Raw genomic sequence first — 15,507 nt, 5'->3', positions numbered from 1 at the left:
AAATGCTTATTGGTTAGCTCTAATTGACTAAGAAATTAGGATCATTCATAGGCCTTTATCATTACCCATTTCTTGTTAACAACTCTCTCTTCCCCGACTTACCCAAAGTGAACCCAAAGACCTTAGCTTTCATTCATTTGATTAGAAGAAATTTCATTTAGTTTAATTTTATATCTTATTTGTATCTCAGTTTATAATCAATCAACTTTATTTTTATTTGACTAAACTAGGATTTAAACCAACTAAGTATCTAACCCCCGCCATCCTTGTGGATTCGACACCCCAATTATACTACTTAATTTGGGTTATTTATTAAATTGTTTTTGATTGGGAGACGACGACAAATCCCTATATCACCATTATGATGTAACGATTGATAAATACAACAAATGACTTGAAAGAACATTGGTTTTTATACCTTATTTTAGGTTTTTTTTCTTTTTTGCTGAAAATGGTACTTAAATAAAATTAAAACTGTCGTAACCCGAGTTCAAACAACAATCAAGGACGAAAGGGAGGGGGATACTTTTTAGCTTTACATCCACCAAATCGACTAGAAAACATGCACGCATCCTACCTTATAATGAAAGTTCCTTCCGCCTTTTGTCATAAACTTCGTTGTGGATCGAAATTCCCTTCTATGATTGTAAATAGAACCATAAAACTTTTTAAATAAAACAAATTCTTTAAATTTCCGTTTGATCATAATGATTCAATTCTTGCACCCTTTCAACAAAAAGACTCTAAGAATCTATAAATAAGCAAATAGAAATAGAAATAAAAATAGAAAACTACTACTCGTAATAAATATGAAACAGTGGATGATAAAATGAAAGCTTCAAAGCATCAAACCTGCAAACTACTGCGAGAGATAAATCCAATGATCAATGGGGATCGGAAATAAAGTCATATCACCTGCAAAACGAAATCAAAGGGTACGCAATTAATTAGAGAAAAAAAAATAAGATTATAAAGAACGACAAATGTGTAGAGTGTAGACTAATCATGTTTTGATAAACGATGAGACAATAAGAATCATATTTGGTAAACGATGAGACAATATTAAGGGATTATGTTGAGTCCTCCGCAGCGGGTTTATAGAACTAGGCGCATGAGACCGGCCTACAAGTAAGTGAGGTTCTATCCTATTCTACCAATGTGGGACAATGCCCCTCACACACATATAGAAAGAGACCTCAAAAGATATATATGCACATTTAGGTAATTCGGTTTGTTTAGTGTTGTTATTCCCATACAATTGCAGTTTGCGAGCAAATCAAATACATGTAAGTGATATAACGAAGTAGTAATCAACAACTTTACGTCATACGGGGTATAGGATATTTTTTTGATATAGTTATTGTTATCCTATTTATTAAAAGAACAACCACAGAGCTGATGTGTCAGGCTGTGGTTGAAAGTTTAATTTTTTTTTATTTTTTTAGCAAAGGCCCCACTGGCCCACCATATCCCCCATTTTCTGTGATCATATTTTATTTGACAAGAATCAATCTCTTAAAGTATGTTTTACTCCGTATATGCAACCATCAGACTACTGAAATGAACAATTAGTAGGATATATGGCTGTTGTCATTTACGCACTAATTAAATTAAATAAAATAGCTACGGAAAATTAATAATCTAAGGAATATACTATTAACTTAATTATAATATAAAAATTAACTAAACCAACAACTGAAATAATACCATCTACACATTTACCATATAAAACTAAAAAAAAATACTATAATCTGACTTTCTTATTTTAAATTTGACAAATACGAAAAAACTAATTATTCAACAAATTTCTTATAATAAATCATAAACTCAAACTTCAACTGAAACAAAAAAAAATTACACTTTTAGAAACTTATAAATAAAGATATATAATAATTGATGACTGATATTCTAAATATGAATTAACAGAAAAAAAAAAAAAAATATTCTTAATCTAAATATAAATTATACCAACCCTTGAATTCTTGAAACAGATCACACCAACCCTTGAAAAATAAAAGAATTTGGAACAACTATAGTTTATTTATGTATAAACTTGAATTTGCGGTATAAATATTTTTTGTAAAATAAAAAATAATGGAATGAGAAAGGGCAGTGCTTAACTGCTTATGATCTCCATCAGTTTATGACTTTTATCAAATAAAGTTGGTAAAGGGTGAGCGTCAAAGGTGAGGTTGAGAGAGCGAGAGGCTGAGTGAATTGAAAAATGAGGGTTTTTAGGGTTATTAATATGATGAGTCAAACGGGGTTTGTAATAGATAAGGGTTGTTATATTTTGGCCCAAACTCTGACTGTTTGTGAGCCCATTGTTTAAGTTCGTATTTTATTTAATTAGCGTGTTATTTAATTTATTATTACTCCCCGTCTCGATTATTTGTTTACTTTTACTTTTAACGTAAAGACCAAAAGAAGGGAAGAGGAGACCATTTGTAATTACAGTTAATGAATGAAAAGTGGACAATAGTCTCACTGGATTATCATATTACACATAAATATTATTTCCAGTATATAGAAAGGTAAACAAATAAATGAGACGCCATAAAATAGAATATTTAAACAAATGACTGAGACGTAGGGAATAAAATATTTTTTTATTAACTATGAGCATATAATTATCGTCTCAAATTAGACCTGTCAAACGGGTTGGGCAGGGCAAAATACGGGTCCGATCAGAATACGGGTCGGGTCGAATACGGGTCGCGTTATACGGTTTTCGGGTCAGGGTCAGAATACGGTTTCGCTATAGTGATACTTCTTAGGAACATCGTAAATTCGTAGTAGTTCATTGTTGTAAAAAATTCACTTATGATTGTACACCGTAATAGTTCATTGTTGTTTTTTTTCATTCAAATTTGTCTTCTTTTGTTCTGCCATATTTTAGATACCAATAATACAAATTTGGTAATTGCAAACGGAATTATGATACACATTGGTGTACATACCCGTATCCGTCGATATTGGAATTTATAGAGAACCCGACAAACACCCGATGATGATAGGACACATGTATTCTTTAGTTGTCATTGTCATTATTTGGAGCTCGTTTTACGATGTAGAATGGGCGTCGTCGATGAAGTATTTTATTAATTTAAATGATATTTAAATTAATGTTTTTTAAGTGAGTTCATTTTATTAATTTAAATGATATTTAAATTAAAGTCTTTTTTTAAGGTGATTTCAATTTATTTTATTTTATTTTGAATTTATTTTCTCAAGTTTATTTTATTGAAAATAAAATAAATATTTGATTTGAAAAATCATTTTATGAGTATATTTGATTTGAAAAATCATTTACTTTAATGTGTTAAGTGATTTGAAAAATCGATTTGAAAATCGAAAAGAACTCGTTTTGAACATGTGTTTTCGAGCTCGATTTTAGCTCGGTTTTTGAGCCCGTTTCCTTTACGAATTGGCACGAATCTCGAGTACACTAACCAACCTAGACCACTACCCATCCACCCCAGTTCGAACCCCCTATCCACGGCCCAAAATCCCATACCAAATCACCCCAATGACCCGCATACAAAAACAACTACCCCTGTTTTTTGCGTGATGAATCCCGAGCCCAAAACCCGCTCCAAATACCACCAAAACCCGTGCCCATTAACCCTAACCCATACCCTAATATCCTACCCATATTACCTTAACTTAACCACCAAGAAAACCCCCCAAACGAACCCTAGAAAACCCCCCAAAAGCTGCTGGACAGCAGCTATGCTGAACAGGCCCGACTGCCTCTCCCTCTCTTTTACCCTACTTTAACTCCTTATAAATACCACCCCTTCACCATACATTCATTCCTCTAAGTTCTCTATACACCCTACCTTCACTCACAAGCTTTAAACCTCAGAAACAAACCCTAATTGCCTCTCAAAAACCCTCCACAAAACCGACATCCAAACTGAAACAGTTTGTGTGTCCTCTTCGAAAAACAATTCGTTCCTCCCTCAAACCTCCATCAAATCGAATTTTCATCGTGAAACGAGGGAGAAATCGCTGTTTGAAAGTTGCTGTCCAGATTCGATAAAAACGCGTGTTTGCTTTGTTTCTTCGTCGACGACGGCCTCTCGAGATAAAATCTACCATCGATTACGACCCAAGACGGTGTCAACGATACATGTAGGTTGAGGGTACATCAAATCCTCTTCTTTCTCCCTTTTATTTCGTTTTTTTATGCTTGTTTTTTATAGTTTGTTTTTGTTTGTTTATCGTTTGTTTGTTTATCGATTGTTCTAATTAACTATGAAACTAGTTTAGTCCGAGTATGAGTTAAAGTACCACCATGAACACCCGCGTTGACTTGAGATGGGAAAAGAAACCGCTACATCAGTCGGTCGTACACCCCCGTCTCATTTACATATCCTCGTGTTCAAGGTAGGGCATAAATAAAACGAATTTCTAACTTCCGTTCCTCGCTTTTGACCCTTTGTTTGTCTCGGCCAATTCGACCCACCTTAGGACCCGTTGCATGTTAGTATGACCTCTGATTGTTAACATATAACTCATTTAGATGACATTAGATCAATTTAATAACCTAATTAGACACTTTAGGGTACATCGACATAGCTTTCAAAATCAACTAACAATTCTGTAACTTAATGAATGCATCTCTCTCTTTCACCTAATTTCTCGCTAGTATAAGAGTGCGTGATTAGCACCTTCTTATTAACACTCGATGAGTTAAATTAATTAGCGAACTTGACCTAATTTGACCCCTTTTGAGCCGTGTAGAATACACAATTGCAAGACCTCTTTTCAATCGATCAACGTCGTTTCTAACTTGTTTTCTAATTCGTTCCTAACCCGTTTCGCAATCATCGATCTAACCTAATGAATCTGACCTAAGAATTAGGGTATGCTAGATCGTGTGGGCCGTGTTTGGCCGTGTCCTTGTAGTCCCTTTTCTCGTTTTTTCTCATCTTTATCTCGTTATTTCGTATCTTGTAATTAATTTGTTTATCGAGTCGTGTTTGTTAGTTTGGTTGTAATTTTCAAGTTAGTTTTCTTTTATCGAGTCAAAACCTCTTTAAAAAAACCTTAGTCTTGTTTGGTTAGATGGTTGTGCCCCAATGCTTGTAAGAGCGTAGTAAATCGCATGTTGTTTAAAGCAACATGGCCCGATTTATGCTAATGCATGCTTTGGTGTGCGGCCCTATGTCTAATTCGATGAGATTGAGCGAAAGCACACATCACGAGGAGTGACCCAAGGCCGTGAGTCATGTAAGCCGTGGGTCACCCCTCTTGTGCACGCTTTTCTAGGCCGATTGGCCGTGTGTGTTGTCGTGTATAGTGTTGTATGTAGCAATTGTATTTAGATCGAGTTGTATCTTTAATTTATTGTTGTGTCGGCATGAAATGCCTGGTTTGTAATAGGTAGATCCCAACGGCTCCCCCATTCCCCCTTAAGCCTTGTTTGCTTTGTTTTGTATGTTGTTAGATCAATCAACCCACATGCTAAATTACAACTTTGACAAAGTTAGTTTAGTTGCATCTAAAACGACATAGAAATTGTTGTCACATGTTAGGGTTTAAAACGATGTTTGCATATCATATATCGTAGTAGTTATGACCTTGTTTGAAATCCATACTTGACTTAGTAGAGGCCGTTATTGACGGGCGGGGTTGGGTGTCCTTATGGGCTTCCCAACACGTACCCTCACCCCTTACTCAAGATCTATGGTTTGTGGATCTGTCTAAATACCATTGGATTACGAGAGTCATTCAAATCGAGTGATATAGGGTACAAGTCTTTATCTTTAATCACTCGTAGTCGATTGGCTTTATGCTTTTCGATGAAAGGTGTAAAGTTGACTTGAACGGTTCCAAGTTCCCAAAAACTTGGTGGCGACTCTAATTTGTCTTAATTCGATTCGAAAGAACCTCGAGTCGATTATGCCTAGTGTGGATCCCGCGGACGCAGCCTCCCGAGGGCCTTGTCCACGCTTTGGCGACTCACTGGGAAAAGAGGACTAGTTACACTTTGTTTCTAGGGTCTTTTCCTCCGAGGTGAAACTTGAAAAGAAAGTGTCGGAAAGTAAAACATTACTCATAGTACTACGATTCATGCATAAACCCTTAAGGACTTGCCCGGGCCGTCCCAGCGTTTCTTCGTGATGCGTGGGGGGCGACGTCCCACTATGCTAGGAAGCTGCACATTGCTCGCTTCCACTTCACCTCGCGTGGTTCTTGATGGTGGGGACGATCTTCTAGGTACTCTACCTTAAGACACCTTGCTCTATAAGACCGCAAAAGGATGGAGGGCATAGACCTTCTTGTAGAAGACTTGCCGAGACTTAGAGATGTCTAGGAGCATACATCCTTATAACATGAGAATGACAATGTGCAAATTGTTTTCCCGAGTCTTTTCGAAATTTCCCATGTCCTTTTCAAAACCGAACTTTTGAACAACTTACTTTCAAACTAGCATGGTTTTAAAAAAAAAAAACGCGGAATGCTGCCCAAAGAGGACTAGAATTTTCGGCCCAAAATGAGCTTTTATAGCCGGCATGCTGCCCATTTCAAATCTCATTTTCGAATCAATCTTTCGTTTTTTCAAAACCAATCCAAAATGCCTCTCGAACCTCAACCAAGCATGAAATGCGTCAAGTCGTGTCCAGGTCATGGCCGTGTTAGGCCGGGTGTGTTTCGTTCTAAGAGTCTAGAACACGACCTTGTTGGGTCACCCAAGCTCACCTCTTGGGCCTTGAGTCATGTTGGTCGACCTTTTGGTCTAGGATAGTCCACAAAAACGCCCAAGCTAGGCCATTTAGGGCGTTTCACCCGAACCTATGGGCTATGTTAGTCCAATCACGGGTTTGGCCACACCGAGTCCGGTTTATAACCGATTTATGACAGTTTGAGTCATGTCGTTTTGCCGAGTCTAAAATGAACCAAGGTCTAGATCCAACCGTGAGTCGAACCTTTGGTTAGTCAGTCTCAAGTCGAGTCTTTGTTTGAGTCAAGTTGGGGTCGTGTCCTTAAGTGTGCAGGGGCTCTTACTTTAAATATTGACTCAGTACGGGGTTTTCTTGTAGAAAGGCCGCCAAAAACCCGACGTCAAGCAATGGAAGATGTTGTTAACAAGCTCACTGAGGCCGTGAACCTCATGATGACCCGAATGGATGCAATCGAATCTAAGTTGGGTGAAGATTCCCCTCCACCTCTAACTGACCTGGAGAAACGGTTCAAGTTCATCGAAGACCGTTTGAAACTCTCCCAGGGGAAGAACATCCACTATGAGAATGCTAGGGCCTATGCCCCAGTTCAGGATAAGTTGCCCAGGAATATGGTACTCACTGACATCCCAAAGTTCAAGGGCACCGAAGATCCAGTCCACCACGTTAAGGCCTATAAAGGGTACTTAGCACTGAAGGGAGTACCTGCTGACATGCTCTCTGAAATTTTCGCCCAATCCCTGGATGAACACCCGAAGGCGTGGTTCTACAATCTGGACCTTAAGAACTTCCCCACTTTCGAAGATATTACGGTGGAGTTCTGTAAGCACTATACTGACAATGTCGAGATTCAAACCAACATAAGGACTTTGGAGGTAATGACACAGAAGGAAAAAGAAGGCTTTACTGAATTCCTCGCAAGATGGCGCGCTGAAAGCGTGAAACTAGCCAAGAAGCCTGATGAAGTTGAAATGGTAGATAAGTTCGTAAAGAATTTACGACCTGTTTACCGTAATGCTCTGAAATACCAGAATTTTGGTTCTTTCAAAGAATTGATAAGAATCGGGATAAAGGTAGAGGATGATGTCCGAATGGCAGAAGCTGAGAAGCCAAAAGGATACCAAGGGGCCTCGTCATCTAAAGCAAAGGCCCCAACAACCGCCCATATTGATGAAGCCATCAATCTCTTAGAAGGGCAATCGAAGAAGTCGCAGCGCCAAACACCTAGGGCATTCACCGATATCGGATGCACTTATACATACGCTCTCCAAAGGCTCATAGCCCAAGGAAAGCTAAAGCCCATTGGTCCAACTCCGGACCCACCCGCTGAACAACAAGGTAAATGGTATAAACCAAATGCCTATTGTGCCTTTCATCAAGGTAAAGGCCATGATACTGAAAGGTGCTATCGACTGAAGCACGAAATTCAAGACATGATTGAGAACGGAACGCTCCCAATCCCAGCCATAAAACCCAATAACATCACCAATCCATTTGGCGATCATGCAAACTTTGTTTCTGTCGAAGACAATGTCGATTATTCCCATCTTATCCGCCCATGTCACTTGAAAGGGGTGTTTATCGGGAAAATATTTGTGGATTGCTTTGAATTCTTGCCAAACCCGAAGAAGGAAATTCAAGTCGGGAGTCTTGCTCTAGAATGTACTCCTCTTATTAACGAAGTTAATAAAAGACAATTCAATTCACCAACCTTCATCATTGGCGTAGATCCTCAGAGGACTACCTCAGGATGGAGGCAGATCATCAAAGGGATCAAGGACTAGAACCGAGCATCTAAGCTGACAGCTGAACAAGGGAAAGCTCAAGACCAGATTTGAAAAATTATGAGTCGGGATCTGTTTTCTTATCTTAGTCGAGTCGAGTCTAGAACTTTCTTTTTTTGAATTTGAGTCGTTTGTTCCGCGATGACCTAGGATGTGTCCTTGGAATCGTTTCTTCGAGTTTGTTAAGCATTTCTCATTCCAATAAAAAGTTGCAGTTTCGTTTCCAAATATGTCTTGTTTCCAATCCTCAATCATTCCGAAACATGATAAAATGCACAACACACTCAAAGGCATCCCTGGGGTAGAAATATGTCCCGTTTCAAAATGTAAGGTACACTAGGATCTCGTGTTTGATTCCTTTACCTATTCCATGTCCCAAGTAGAAAACCTCCATCCGAACCAATGTTTGTGACAAGCTTTTAGATGATTCTATGACAAACCCGGACTAGCTCCTTGTTTCCCCTATCGGTGACGGAAGGCAAGCCTTTTCCCTAACAAAATCATCCCATCTCGAAGAGAGAAGATATCAACCCGTTCTAACAAAGAATTGTTAGTTCTTACCCAAATTAATTGGCGAAGCCCAGTTTTCAAGGTGTATCCATTTAGGACTAAGAGAATGAATAGAAGATCATTTTCAAAGAGAAAAAAAAAAAGATGAAAAAGAATGAAAAAATGAGAAAAAGAGAAAAATTGGAAAAATGAAAAAATGAAAAAAAGAAAAATGAAAAAAAGATGAAAGAAAAAGAGAAAAAAAAAGATGTTGAAGTCATTGCAGAACGCTTTTGGTTGAATGTCGAAGTTACGGAAGCCAGAAATCAAGTCAAGTACCCATAGTTGAAGTTCAATGGGCGAAGCCCAAAAGCTTAAGTAGTAACCTCTTTACCCTCTAAGTCCTTCCTGAGACAGTTACAAAGGGATAGTCGGGAATTTTGAGAATTATCCCGCTTGTGTTATTACACCCAGCCTTTAGGGTCCAGACATGGAAATTTGAACCCACATCATTTTTCCAACCCTTTTGTACTCGGGTTTCATCAAACCCGAGACACCCATTTCAACCACATCAGCAGCCATAGCCCTTGGCCTTAGCACCACAAAACAAACCTTCAGAATGATGGTTAACCATTCCAACTTGTTATTACCAAGCTCCACATCCCAAAAGATCCAAGCCTTTTACACCTAACCCCAGACACGGGATTTAACGGTACCTTACAGGCTAGAATGGGATACGACATGATACCTTAGGTGAAACCTTCGAGTGTGTACACACAATCAAAATGCCATGTTTATGCACCATGATCGAACTACGTCGGATTTGATTTCGCTCCACGCGAATACGTAGTCAGTCCTTCAGAATAAGGGATTCAATCCACTCATCAATCAAGTTGTCGTCTTGTCGGTTTATTACGGGTCTTAACCAAGTCCAAATGAAGCCACCTTTGTTTGAGTCGGTCTTAGCACTCGATGTAGGCTAGGATGAGGATATAGGTTCGGATGAATAGTATCGAGTCTCAGAATGAGCTTTATCTAATGGTTTAGGCAAAGATGCTGAGTCACATAGATGTGGGTTTGTGTTGGGAACAGAAAATATGAAAAACCCGCTGAAAAGAAAGAAGGCGTGGAAGAAAAAATAGTAAAAGCCCGCTGAAAAGAAAGAAGGCGGTGGCAAGAAATGATGAAACTCGCTGAAAAGAAAGGAGGCGAGGAGAAGAGTGACAGAATGTTCCCAACAAAAGTCATGTGTGATGTCTAAGTGTTCTCATAAAATCAGTCTGTGTTTAGTGTCTAGGCGAAGCTAACGTTGTCGCTCCGTGAGTTTAATCCACCTTGTCAATGCCAAGTGATCTTGATTCCCATGTGCCCTTGGGAGCACACCCATGCCATACGATATCTATGTCTCAAGTCCGGCGGCCTAGTGATTCCCATTTGCCATCTTTTGGTGCCAGAATGGCCAATTTACATTTCTACCCCCAACAAGTCAATAATTGAATTAAAACCCGTGCACACTTGCGGTTTTATTTTCCTTTTTGTTTTACGGTAGCGGGCTACGCCCACGTTGTTTACGAGTCATACGGAGTGTCTGAGTCGTATTTCATGCTCACCCATCAAGGTTCGATTTCAAAATGCCAGATATTTCAAAATTTCAAAATTTCAAAAACTTTTTGCGCATTATGGATAGATGATCCAAGTCAAGGTTCAAAATCAAATTTTGGGTCGACGACCCAACATCCAAGTGATTCATTTCAAATTCAAAATTCGGGTCGATGGCCCAATTATTCAAAATTTTCAACATGTTCAAATTTTGGGTTGATGACCCAGTCTTTCAAATTCAATTTCAGGTCGACGACCCAGCATTCCAAAACTTCAACTTCAAACCTCGGGTCGATGGCCCAACATGCTAAGTGATGTCAAATTCAAAATTCGGGTCGATGGCCCAATTATTCAAAATTTTCAAATTCAATTTTCGGGTCGATGACCCAATCTTTCAAATGATCTAATTTTAGGATCGATGATCCAAATGTGCTTATGTGATGATTATTGCTAGTACGTTTTTGTGTTTCAAATATAGCAGGATATGCTTCAATCGGGGCTCTAAAGTCTTCGACTTTAGAGCCATTACAAATCGGGGCTCTGCCGTTGGCTTGAGAGACCATTATCAAGATGTAGAGGATGATATCCACCAAGAATTCAATTCAATACAAGAGTATGAGATGGAAGAATTCCGTAGCTGAAAGCAAATGATGGAAGCGGCGGCAACCTCTTCGGAAAGTCCCGTCCCATTTGGGCACCTGCCAGCAGATGATAAGCTTTGGGCAAGTGTTAACAGATGATGAATTTTGGACAAGTGCCAGCAGATGATAAGCTTTGGGCAAAGGTCAGCAGATGATGAATCTTGGACAAACGCCATCAGATGATAAACTTTGGGCATGAGTCAGCAGTCGCCGAACTACGACGCGGGTTTGATTCCGTCAGAAACGGATACGTAGGCGCCTAAGGACACTACAAGAAATTCTGTTTCGGGCGACTACGTTTGGCGACTGAAATCAGTCACTAAAACGAAAATGGCGACTGAAATTGGTCGCCAGAGCACAGTCGCAGACCTTAGTCGCCAAATTGAATTCGGGCGACTGATTTCAGTCGCCAAATTTGGCGACTGACCAAATAGTCGCCAAATAAGCAAATGGGCGACTGAAAATTGGTCGCCAAAAATGGCGACTGAAAGTCAGTGTAGTCGCCATTTTGGCGACTGAAATCAGTCGCCCTTTTTGCATTAAAAAAATAAAAAAAAAATCTACAAATCTGAAACATTCCAGATCTGAAACTATTTGGTACGGAGTATTACGTTTACTAAAAAAGAGAAGCAATAAATTTACATTTACTGGAAAAATATGGCATCAATTTACACATCTCTATACTAAATTTACTCAATATTTATCATAATAAATTTACATTATATTACAATAAAGTTTAACATAAAACTACCAAAACCATTGACATTGACAACAATTTCAATTAAAAAAAAAAACGAATTTCCTCCATCGATCACCGGCTACCACGTCGAACACCGCGCTTCCCTTTCTTCTATTTTCTCCTTTCTTTCCTTGTTCTTCGTCCTCTTTTTGCACCTATTAGCACGATATTTTTGTAGTCAAATTGTTTTCAATTCAAGATATTAATGAAAAAAGGAGGGCTTATGATAATTATTAGAGATTGGATTAAAGAATACAAATTAAATTAATGAGATGAAGTAGGGATTTTTTTTATGGGTGAGTAAAAAGAATTAAACAGAGAAACACATAAGAAAAAGAAAGAGAGAAAGTGGTGGATGATTTAGTAAAGTAAAAAGATAAGAGGGAGGCGTGTGTTTTGGGAGTGGTAAGTTATGGTTTTTGTAAATAAGTAATAGGTGATACTTGAGGGAGGTAGTATCTATTGTGTTTGTGAATTAGTTTCTTATTCGGGCGACTGAAATGGCTACTGATTTATTGCGGTCGCCAAATTGGCGACTGATTTCAGTCGCCCGTTCTTAAAATCAGTCGCCAATTTCAAATAATTGGTGGAATTTGGTAGTCGCCAAATTAGCTACAGCTAGTAGTCGCCCGAATTTTTTTCAGTCGCCAATTTGGCGACTATTTTTTTCTGTCGCCATTTTCAGTCGTCCGAAACAGAATTTCTTGTAGTGGGATAAGGCTCAATCCACCATATATGAAACTTTATGGGTCGACGACCAACGATGATAATTTGACGCAACAAAATCAAGAGTCAATCCTCAACGAAGTTTCAGGTACGATCTCTTCTTATGGCTGGCGAGCTTATATACGCAAGTCTAATGGACTATAAACGACCCGAAGAATCCTCAGGTCGAGAGGGACTGGGATATCTTTGACTTTCGCCTTGTCCAAGCCTCGGTCAAAGTGGGGGCTCAGATCCCGTATCCGTCGATATTGGAATTTATAGAGAACCCGACAAACACCCGATGATGATAGGACACATGTATTCTTTAGTTGTCATTGTCATTATTTGGAGCTCGTTTTACGATGTAGAATGGGCGTCGTCGATGAAGTATTTTATTAATTTAAATGATATTTAAATTAATGTTTTTTAAGTGAGTTCATTTTATTAATTTAAATGATATTTAAATTAAAGTCTTTTTTTAAGGTGATTTCAATTTATTTTATTTTATTTTGAATTTATTTTCTCAAGTTTATTTTATTGAAAATAAAATAAATATTTGATTTGAAAAATCATTTTATGAGTATATTTGATTTGAAAAATCATTTACTTTAATGTGTTAAGTGATTTGAAAAATCGATTTGAAAATCGAAAAGAACTCGTTTTGAACATGTGTTTTCGAGCTCGATTTTAGCTCGGTTTTTGAGCCCGTTTCCTTTACGAATTGGCACGAATCTCGAGTACACTAACCAACCTAGACCACTACCCATCCACCCCAGTTCAAACCCCCTATCCACGGCCCAAAATCCCATACCAAATCACCCCCAACAGCCCGCATACAAACAGCCTACCCCCTGTTTTGCGTGATGAATCCCGAGCCCAAAACCCGCTCCAAATACCACCAAAACCCGTGCCCATTAACCCTAACCCATACCCTAATATCCTACCCATATTACCTTACCTTAACCACCAAGAAAACCCCCCAAACGAACCCTAGAAAACCCCCCAAAAGCTGCTGGACAGCAGCTATGCTGAACAGGCCCGACTGCCTCTCCCTCTCTTTTACCCTACTTTAACTCCTTATAAATACCACCCCTTCACCATACATTCATTCCTCTAAGTTCTCCATATACCCTACCTTCACTCACAAGCTTTAAACCTCAGAAACAAACCCTAATTGCCTCTCAAAAACCCTCCACAAAACCGACATCCAAACTGAAACAGTTTGTGTGTCCTCTTCGAAAAACAATTCGTTCCTCCCTCAAACCTCCATCAAAACTCGAGTTTCTTGTTCCTAATTAACCATATAACATCCATCTACACATTAGACAAAGATTTACGAGCCAAATTGCCCTTGAGAGTACACGAAATCCCTCGAAAAACAGAGTGTTATACACTCTTTGTTTTTACGGTTTGTTCCTGTCTGTCCGAGTTCTTTTGTGCTCGTTTTTCGTGCCCAATAACTCAAAACGAGCAGGGGTTGCTTTAAGATCTCTGTTCTCCTCTCTTTCTAGTTTTCAAAACATCTTTTAAATCGAATTTTCATCGTGAAACGAGGGAGAAATCGCTGTTTGAAAGTTGCTGTCCAGATTCGATAAAAACGCGTGTTTGCTTTGTTTCTTCGTCGACGACGGCCTCTCGAGATAAAATCTACCATCGATTACGACCCAAGACGGTGTCAACGATACATGTAGGTTGAGAGTGCATCAAATCCTCTTCTTTCTCCCTTTTATTTCGTTTTTTTATGCTTGTTTTTTATAGTTTGTTTTTGTTTGTTTATCGTTTGTTTGTTTATCGATTGTTCTAATTAACTATGAAACTAGTTTAGTCCGAGTATGAGTTAAAGTACCACCATGAACACCCGCGTTGACTTGAGATGGGAAAAGAAACCGCTACATCAGTCGGTCGTACACCCCCGTCTCATTTACATATCCTCGTGTTCAAGGTAGGGCATAAATAAAACGAATTTCTAACTTCCGTTCCTCGCTTTTGACCCTTTGTTTGTCTCGGCCAATTCGACCCACCTTAGGACCCGTTGCATGTTAGTATGACCTCTGATTGTTAACATATAACTCATTTAGATGACATTAGATCAATTTAATAACCTAATTAGACACTTTAGGGTACATCGACATAGCTTTCAAAATCAACTAACAATTCTGTAACTTAATGAATGCATCTCTCTCTTTCACCTAATTTCTCGCTAGTATAAGAGTGCGTGATTAGCACCTTCTTATTAACACTCGATGAGTTAAATTAATTAGCGAACTTGACCTAATTTGACCCCTTTTGAGCCGTGTAGAATACACAATTGCAAGACCTCTTTTCAATCGATCAACGTCGTTTCTAACTTGTTTTCTAATTCGTTCCTAACCCGTTTCGCAATCATCGATCTAACCTAATGAATCTGACCTAAGAATTAGGGTATGCTAGATCGTGTGGGCCGTGTTTGGCCGTGTCCTTGTAGTCCCTTTTCTCGTTTTTTTTCTCATCTTTATCTCGTTATTTCGTATCTTGTAATTAATTTGTTTATCGAGTCGTGTTTGTTAGTTTGGTTGTAATTTTCAAGTTAGTTTTCTTTTATCGAGTCAAAACCTCTTTAAAAAAACCTTAGTCTTGTTTGGTTAGATGGTTGTGCCCCAATGCTTGTAAGAGCGTAGTAAATCGCATGTTGTTTAAAGCAACATGGCCCGATTTATGCTAATGCATGCTTTGGTGTGCGGCCCTATGTCTAATTCGATGAGATTGAGCGAAAGCACACATCACGAGGAGTGACCCAAGGCCGTGAGTCATGTAAGCCGTGGGTCACCCCTCTTGTGCACGCTTTTCTAGGCCGATTGGCCGTGTGTGTTATCGTGTAT

This window comes from Silene latifolia, unplaced genomic scaffold (genome assembly GCF_048544455.1).
Source record: "Silene latifolia isolate original U9 population unplaced genomic scaffold, ASM4854445v1 scaffold_85, whole genome shotgun sequence".
NCBI lineage: Eukaryota > Viridiplantae > Streptophyta > Magnoliopsida > Caryophyllales > Caryophyllaceae > Silene > Silene latifolia.
The sequence above is the reverse complement of the archived record's forward strand: the minus strand, read 5'-3'. Positions refer to the sequence as shown.